The sequence below is a fragment of the Kryptolebias marmoratus genome, linkage group LG13 (assembly GCF_001649575.2).
Source record: "Kryptolebias marmoratus isolate JLee-2015 linkage group LG13, ASM164957v2, whole genome shotgun sequence".
In the NCBI taxonomy this organism is placed as follows: domain Eukaryota; kingdom Metazoa; phylum Chordata; class Actinopteri; order Cyprinodontiformes; family Rivulidae; genus Kryptolebias; species Kryptolebias marmoratus.
In genome coordinates this window covers 23,274,219-23,283,305 of record NC_051442.1, presented here as the reverse complement: position 1 = coordinate 23,283,305, position 9,087 = coordinate 23,274,219, and the positions used below count along the sequence as shown (strand labels likewise).

General features: G+C 41.1%; 1 protein-coding gene across 5 annotated transcripts in view; it reads right to left on the bottom strand.

Annotated features, from left to right (window-relative positions):
* The window catches only part of LOC108247198 (BBX high mobility group box domain containing), a 46,917-nt gene extending 38,100 nt beyond the window's left edge, over positions 1–8,817 (bottom strand). For 2 of the 5 annotated variants that reach the window (XM_017435139.3, XM_017435143.3), the window contains exons 1-2: positions 4,333–4,467; positions 1,425–1,504 (exon numbers count right to left, since the gene is read on the bottom strand). The gene's annotated coding sequence lies outside the window, so the exon portion shown is untranslated. Of the gene's footprint in view, positions 1–1,424; positions 1,505–4,332; positions 4,468–8,701 lie in introns of those variants that run through there. The other 3 variants (XM_017435140.3, XM_017435142.3, XM_017435141.3) reach the window with 3 other exon arrangements.
* Between the last annotated feature and the right edge of the window lie 270 nt (positions 8,818–9,087).

The window sequence follows — 9,087 nt, the reverse complement described above, 5'->3', positions numbered from 1 at the left end:
GTTGGGAGGAACGGCCCCCCTGATCTGAACCCGAGCAGTGTTCTGTTGTTGGACTTCTGTGCTCGTCATGGATTGTCCATAACAAACACCATGTTCAAACATAAGGGTGTCCATATGTGCTCTTGGCACCATGACACCCTAGGTCGCAGTTCAATGATCGACTTTGTTGTCGTTTCATCTGATCTGCGGCCGCATGTTTTGGTCTTGAGCCAGAAAAGGGTAGAGTGCCTTCTCCAAGTCAGGGAAGATGTCCTGCCCCAAGTGGAGGAGTTTCAGTATCTCGGGGTCTTGTTCATGAATGAGGGAAAAATGGAGCGGGAGATCAACAGGCGGATTGGTGCAGCGTCTGCAGTGAAGCAGGCGCTGTACCGATCTGTCGTGATGAAGAGAGAGCTGAGTCAAAAGGTGAAGCTCTCGATTTACCGGTTGATCTACGTTCCTACCCTCATCTATGGTCACAAGCTTTGGGTAGTGACTGAAAGAACAAGATCGCGAATACAAGCAGCTGAAATGAGTTTCCTCCGCAGGGTGTCTGGGCTCTCCCTTAGAGATAGGGTGAGGAGCTCGGTCATCCGGGAGGGACTCAGAGTAGAGCCGCTGCTCCTCCACGTCGAGAGGAGCCAGTTGAGGTGGCTCGGGCATCTGGTGAGGATGCCTCCTGGACGCCTCCCTGGTGAGGTGTTCCGGGCACGTCCCACCGGGAGGAGGCCCAGAGGAAGACCCAGGACACGCTGGAGGGACTATGTTTCTCGGCTGGCCTGGGAACGCCTTGGGATTCCCCTGGAGGAACTGGCCCAAGTGGCTGGGGAGAGGGAAGTCTGGGTATCCCTGCTTAGCTGCTACCCCCGCGACCCGACCCCGGATAAGCGGAAGAGAATGGATGGATGGATGGATATTCTGTTGTAAGTTTTAATTTCCATCCTATTAAAACAAGTCACTTTCAAGTGGCTGTACTGAAGCTTGCTTGAAAAAAAAAAAAAGTTATCAGAATGCAATATTTTGCTTTTTAAATGCTATGTCAAACATGCTTTTCTTTATTTTTTGACTCGTTAGGATGTCTCTTAACCAGAACAGAATGGAGATTCAGTATATGAGACATGTGACTGTACAGTCAAACAGATTTTTATGTTTTAGATTTAATTTAAAAAAAAGAATGTCAAAAAACTATTCTCCTGATTTACCACAATGGTTGTTGTAAATTTGACACCCCTGCTCTTCACTCACACATCAGAAAACCATTCATCATTACCAGAAAGCCTTTCTGTATATTTTCTTACACTCAACAGTGTTTCGCAGTGTGTTTAAACTTATTCTGGGTGTCATGGCACAAAGAAAATTGCCATTCAATAAACAAATGGATGACCTAATGACTAGAAGCAGCTGTTTGTGTTGATGAATGTTGAGCAGAAAATAGGGATACTTACTGAAGAAATAAAACTATGGAAATGCTGAATGAAAGATGAAGATGATTCTGCCACAGCCTCTGTCATACAAAGACGATGACCTATAAAATACAAGACATCACTCTCAGTCAGGCCTTACACTCTCATCCTGCAAATATCTCTATAACATGACAGAGCTGGTAGAGAAAAGGGAGCAGAGGAACATCACTGAAACACTAACAGAATAAGACTTTGGTGGGACATTTTGGCAGACTTCATTACCTATTATTTCATCAATCTGCCTTGTGGCCAAAAGGAAAACCAAGTAAGGCAAAAACCAGTCACCAACCAACACAAACCAGATTGGTCCACATGAGCCAGAGAAAGTCCACGCAAACCCTATCAGTCCACCTCAAATTGACAACGCAATACAGACTCTTTATCTGTGCTAGTTGAGCTGTTTAGCTGAGCTCCCAGGTTTAGCTCTCAAGGCGCTTCTGGATTTTATTGCACTCTTGAATAGAGTTGCATTTGTGATTTAGTTGCTCCCCTGGCTAGTTGCGCTTTTTCGTTTAGTTGTACTTTCAGATCTGGTTGAGCTCTTGGTTTTGTTGCCCCCCTGCATTTAGTTGCATACTTGGTTTTAGCTGTGCTCTAGGGTTTAACCTAGCTCCAAGATTTAGTTGACCTCTTTGGTTTAGTTGCAGGTTTGAGTGTCCTTTCAGGTTAAGATGAGCTCTCAGAGCTGGTTGTGTTCTTGGTTTAGTTCCACTCCCAGGTTCATCTGAACGCTCTCGGGTCTAGCACCTGAGACTGTTTACACTCCCCTCTAAAAGTACTGGAACAGTGAGGTCAGATCCTGTCTTTTTGCTGTAGATTGAAAACATTTGGATTTGATATCAAAAGATGAATGAGACAAGAGAGCAACATTTCAGCTTTTATTTCCTGGTGTTTCCATCTCAACTGGATATCCAGCTTAAAAGATAGTATTATTTATAGTTGAACTCCGAATTTTCAGGTGACCAAAAGTATTGGGACAGATGGACTTAAACTAGATTAAAACAAATAGGAGTTAATGGGATCGACCAGTCAGCTTTGAGGTGTTCTGTTAAATAGTTATAAATAGTAGTACCTTATCAGTACATCAGTCATAGAGCACATGTGAAAAAAGAAGAAAGGTTTTTGTCCAGGCTAGGCTAATGGCTAGACAAATGAGGCCCTGAATTTTATCATTTTTTAGGTCTATAAAAAACCAACATACTGGTGTGAAGGAACACTACATTAGCTAATATTAAACCTCTACACTTTTGCATCACCATATGTTCAGTTTGTCGCAGTTTTCATAAATGAACATTCGTTTGTCTGCCTGAATGTACAAGGTAGACCGTGTATATGCTGATGCTGCCGAAACTGCTAAATGCATCAGTCTGCTTGAACTGTGCAGCTAGTCAGTCAAAGGTTTACTCAACTCCCTGTGATACAGTCAGCAGTCTTGCCACCATTGGCATATACACAGTCAGTCTACGATACACACATACATACATTTCTCCATACTCTGGGCTAAGTGACTGATGTCACAGCTGATAAGGTACTAACTATTGATAACTTTTTGACAGAAATTCACTTTAAAGATGACTGGACTATCCCTTTAATATTCTAGTTACAAATCCTTTGCTTGCAATAACCACATCAAGCCTGTGTTTCACTAACATTACCAGACTTTACCATTTTTCTTTTGTGATGTTTCTCCAGGCTTTCATTGCAGCTTCTTTCAGTTGCTGTTTGCTGTTTTTTTTTTGTTTGTTTGTTTTTTGGGTCATTTCAAATGGCTGGACTGGCTATGGCCAATGTTTGTAAAAAGGACTCCGTCTCATTATTCCAATACTTTTAGAGGGGCGTGAACAAGTTTAGTTCAGCTCTCAGGTTTAGTTGCACTGCTGGGTTTAGCTGATCTTTCAGAACCTGACAGATGAAGTTTAGCTGAGCTACTGAGTTTATTTATGTACAGGTTTAGTTAAGTTGAGGTTTAGTTGAACTCCCAGGTTTAGTTATGTACAGGTTTAGTTAGGTACAAGTCTTATTGTGCACTCAGATTTATTTACTATCCAGCCCTCCACGATATAATGGCCTATCTGTCAAACATGTGAATAACAAACTAATAAACCAGCTAATAAACTGCGCCCTCACCTCAAAAGACATTTGTTAAATCTCTTAGCTGAATGTCAGTCTAAACTCTGACGAGGCAGACGAACCGACCGAGAATCCATCTTGCTTCGGTTTTCAGGAGAAAAACCAAAGTACAGGATTTCACTCCTGTCAAACTCTCCCAGGACGATGTCATCGATGCGTCTCCCTCTCAGAGGCTAAAAACACCCGCGGTGCTAAATTAATGTGGACATTTTGGGTCCAGGCGCATGTAAATCTGGATGATGTTTAGCAGGGCAGCAGCTGTATTCCTGTTAACACAGGACGAAGTAGCTCGTTAGCCTGCTAGCTCTGCCTCCTGCTAACTGTCGCTGGTTGGACAGACGATGTTTGTCCGGGTTGATTCATCGACCAAAAACAACGTCAGAAGTCAGAGACCAAACTGTTATGGAGCCATCGTTTGGGTCTGAGAGATGCGGATGGAGTGGGTGCAGGAGGAGGTGGGGGGAGGTCGTAGCGCTTCAGTATGAAACAGTTGCTGAGACATTTCTTTTCAAAATGTCATTACTGAATACATTCATTAGCGCAGCGACGCAGATATGCTCCCTGCAGCACCGCAGACCGGTGACATATCGAGGGGGAAACGAGCTGACTGAGAGAAGGGAGCACCAGCAGGCGGACATCATGTCCACAGCAGCGAGAGAATCACTTCTGTGGCAGCCCAAACTGGCTAAATAACGATCGGATTTGCACGTAGGACCGATCTGAACCGCGGCTTCTCCGGTCCTGTTGTGTGAGAACATACCTCCGGTGATGTTGTCAGGGAGCAGCGGGCGCCTCTCATTCTCGGTTTCGTCCACCTTTTTTAACTTATTAACACATGATAACAGTTCAGCACTGGCTGTACTGAGCTCAGCTACGTCAAGGTAAACCGGCTCGGACGCTCCAAGCAGGAAGTGCTGAGCGAGCCTTTTCAAAATAAAAGGCTACCCCATATTATTTGCCCTATGCAGGGAAAAATACATATTATTTTTTATTATTAAATATTAATAATGCTTCTGTCTGTATAGTGTGTGTTCGTTTGTCTGTTGTGTTAGTAAAACATCTTATGACCCAGTGGATGGATTTAAATCAAAGTATCAACGTAATCACTGATGAACATCTACAACGGATTGACCCCATTCAAGATGGCCGCCGCAGCTCAATGTCCTCAGCCAACACAAAAATGGCTATAAGTCAGTTAGTTTTACAGCTATTAGGCTAAATTTGTGTGGTAGTACCTGAGAGTCATACTTCAAGATCTAACGTTGTTACATTATGGAACATGTCATTTACAATGTTTACCCTAAACAGCTAAAACTGTGTCCCTTTTCATCATAATACAACTTTAGATTAAAACTCTGCCACGAAAGGCGGCGGGCGATATTAATTTCTTCAAGGAATGGCCTCAGTTTTTTTGTTGTGGTTCTGAGCACGTCCTGAAAAAACATGTAAGCAATACTTTATTAAAAGGTGTTGATGAATTAGCATTGAAGCTTCTTACTGTGTGACATTATTACATACATATATTTCAGTCTAAGTACTTCTGCGTACTTTATACTACTTTAAAATTTCATATCAAAAAGTTTAGCTCATTCAGGAGATGAGAGCTATGACTTTTGGTTTTTGTAACCTTTATTCACAAATTATTTTCCCCACAGAAATACAAAGAAATCTTTGCAGTTCCTTCCAAAGCATTGTTTGAAATCTGTTGATAGGTTATCTCTATTTTTGTCTTCTTGTACTACTTTTAGCTATCATTCTGCTAGTTTCAGCTTTTAGCTAACCTTTTGCTAATTTGGACTTTTATCTAGACTTTTGAAACTTTTAGCTAACCTTTGTCTTTTTAGCTTTTAGCTAACACTTTGCTGCGTTTAACTCCTAGATAACCTTTTGCTACTTTTAGCTAGTGTTTTGTTACTTTTATTTTTTTAGTTAGCATTTAACTACTTTTACTTTTTAGCTAGCTATTTGCTATATTTGTAATTTTGCTTGCTTTTTTGTAATTTTAGAATTTACCAATTTTTTTTCTACTTTTAGCTGGCAATTTACTACTATTTGCTATTAGTTAGCATTTTGTTATTTATAGCTTTTAGATAGCCTTTTGCTACTTGTAGCTTCCAGTTTTTAGCTAGTTTTAAGCTTATTTTAGCTTTTAGTTAGTGTTTTGCTTCTTTTAGTTTTAACAACTTACATTTACCTTCTTCAGCTGTCCTTCAGCATTTAGCCTGTATTTTCACAGAAAATGTAATTTCTCTACTTAGTATTTTACTGATATATTTTTTGTCTGCTTTCAAGCCACGTAGCTTTGGAGGAAAAAACATGAAAGTTTACAAGAAAATGTGCAGCTCAATCAAGAATAGTGGCTATGACTTGATAGTTGAACATGATACCACCTTAATAAAACCTGAAAAAAGGAAATCCAAACAAAAAAAACAAACAGAAAGAAATGTCCCTACAGACATATTTGGAGCTCAACAGATCAGACAGACTTCGCAGTAGAAACATTATTCAAAGTTTAAATGAGTCACAGAAAGTAGACTAAATATGGTTGAACTGGGATTTAGATATTTTTATGGTTTTTACATAATGACAGCTTAAGTTTTATGATTTTTCCAGACAGTTGATGACGTGTTACATTAAACTGTTGAAGAATCATAAAATTAAAATCTTTTACAAACAAACTTCTCCTTCCATCAGCATTTTAGTACAAATTAAAACCCTAACACTCCTGGAAGGAATGCATGTCGCCCACCGTCTTTCATGCCAGAGTTTTATACCTAGATCATCTTATCATGAGAAGGGACACAGTTGTAGTGATTTTTGTGTCTACTATGATCAGCTGGCTGTGGCAGCCATCTTGAATTGGGATCACTCCAAAGATGTAGATAGTGAATGGTTTCTGAACGTTTCATTAAAATCTGCCCAATGGTTTTTGAGATGTTTTGCTGCAGACAAGCACAGCCAAGCTTCCACAGATTCATTTACATTTTAGCTCATAACATTCTCTTCAAAACAGGAAGTGAAGTGTCCCTTTAAGTTGTTGTCTCCTACATAAAACCCTGTAGAAACTTTAAAGCACATGTGACCATCAGAGACCTCTGCTCGTGGTTCAAGAATTTTAAGACCTGACTTTTTTTTTTTCACAGCGACTCTTTGTTTGAGGCTTACTTTTCAGTCTGTTTCTGTCTGCATCTCATTGACTTGGCAATCAGGGAGTGACAGACACCGGTGTGTAGTTACCATGGTGACCATAAGGAGTCACTGGCAGCAGCTTCAACATTTCTTCTGATCTTCACTTTTCTTCTACAGTTCAGACATGAAAATGAAGGCATTTTATTGAGTTATGTTGGAGTTTGGGGCAGCAGCTGCATCTGCGTCTTTCAGAAGTTCTTCAGAAAATGTCTAATCTGTATTTATCCCCTGCTGCTGAAGATAAGGGCAGAGCAAACATCTTTTAGCTCATGTATATATGTCTTTGTTGTCTGTAGGGTTAGCAAAATATGTCATGAATCACTAAACAGATTTAACGAAACTTTCAGAAGCTAATCACTGAGTTAACGTCTACAACTGAATAAAATTTGGAGTCAACCCCACTCAAGATGGCCACCACAGCTAATCAACCAACAACTCCATCATTTCTCAACATAAGACCATCTCAGACTAAAACTCTGACATGATGCTAGGCTGTTAATTTACCAAATTTCTGTAGCAAACACAGTAGAAACTATTTTAAGCAAATACTCTCACTCTCTCTCTCTCATATATATATATATATATATATATATATATATATATATATATATATATATGTGCGTGTGTGTGTGTGTGTGTGTGTGTGTGTGTGAGCTTAATGCAGTTCTAAATTAAAGGCCTAGCGTTTCTTGAAGGAATGCATATTACTACCACCTTCCCTGCCAGAGTTTTAAATTAAACCTTTAAAAAAATTCCTGCACAATTTCTAGTGATATTGTGAGACATCACAGTTACTGTATGTGTTGTAAATGACTCTAAGCTACTACCAACTCACACTGCAGAACAATATCTGTAAAATTGACTGATTTATAGACATTTTTGTGTTTGTTAAGGTTAGCTGGCTGTGGCGCCCATCTTGAGCTGAACTGACTCCAAAAGACAATCAGTTGTATGTGTCTATCCCAGGATGACTTTATGAGCATGTCATTACCATCAGTCCAGTGTGTCAGGAGATATTTTGCTAACAGACAAACAGGACTGACTCCCACAGTTAATCCTAAAAATCTAGGCAAAGACTTCATAATTAGTATGTGCAGTATATGTTGTGGATGACTCTCAGCTACCACCACACCAAATATCAGCTCAATATGTGCAACACTGACTGAATTATAGCAAATGTTTTGTTTGTCTTCTAAGGTAAACTAGCTGTGGTGGCCATCTTGAATTGGGTTGGCTTCAGAGGTTAACCAGTTGCTGATGTACCTACATCCAATGATTACTTTCAGAGGTCTCATTATAATAATGCAGTGGTTCATGATACATTTTGCTAACAGGCAGACTCAACCCACCCCACTCACAGGCTTGTGATAATGAGGAGGTCCAAACACATGGCTGTTAGTATGAAATTACGTGTAGGCTTTTAATTTGAAGCTGTACACCGGAAGTGGTCCTGCACTCCCTGTAGTTTGACTTAGGTTCCTCAGATGATGAATGTTGTTGTCGGTGAACTCGGCACAATTAAACCACGTCAACTCTCCAAATTAACCATGCGGAGAGTTGATTCTCCCAGAAAAACACACTTGTCCAGTCACATCATGTGGTGGAAACTACTTTCGTTTTCCTGGAGGTGGGAGAAAATGTCTCTATCATGTCCAACCGCCCCCCCCCCCTCCTCCCCACCACCACCAGCAGCAGCTCGGTTCGACAAAGTGCTCTATCGCAGAACGGGTTGGCCATGAAACAGTAGCCGGGCTGTGAGCTTGATAACACCGACAGGTCTGACCCCAGGGGCACGGTACCGGAGAAAAGTCCCTTATCTGTGAACCGATGTTACAGTCAGCTCAGAAGCTTCCTGACTCCGCTCAGAGCTCGAGAGCCTCACAGATAAAATAAAATACACACGGAACCGGAGCGTAGACCGGCACTTTAACGGCACGTACCTCTCCGAATGCACACAATACGGGCAGAGTGGTTTAAATCCTCGAAACGGCTTTAGGTTTGACCATTATCAACAGTTTTCTACCATACTGTACACACTCAGAAGACCCGCCCCCGCCATGTAATGCTGAATGTGAGTGGACCTTCGCCTTGACTGACAGTCGGGTTGAATCAATGGGAAGCGCGTTAGATTGTCATGGTCACAAAATGATTGCAGTCCCCGTAGTTTGTGTCCAGGACAGATAGTTAGGATTTAAAATGAGTCCGGCTCGTCTCTGTTGTTTGACAGAACATCACTGGAGAGGCTTTTTGAACCCGTGGTTTGTTACGTAAAAAATGCAGCCGAAAACCTTCCTCACAGTGAATTAAAGGTGATGCATCTGCCGTT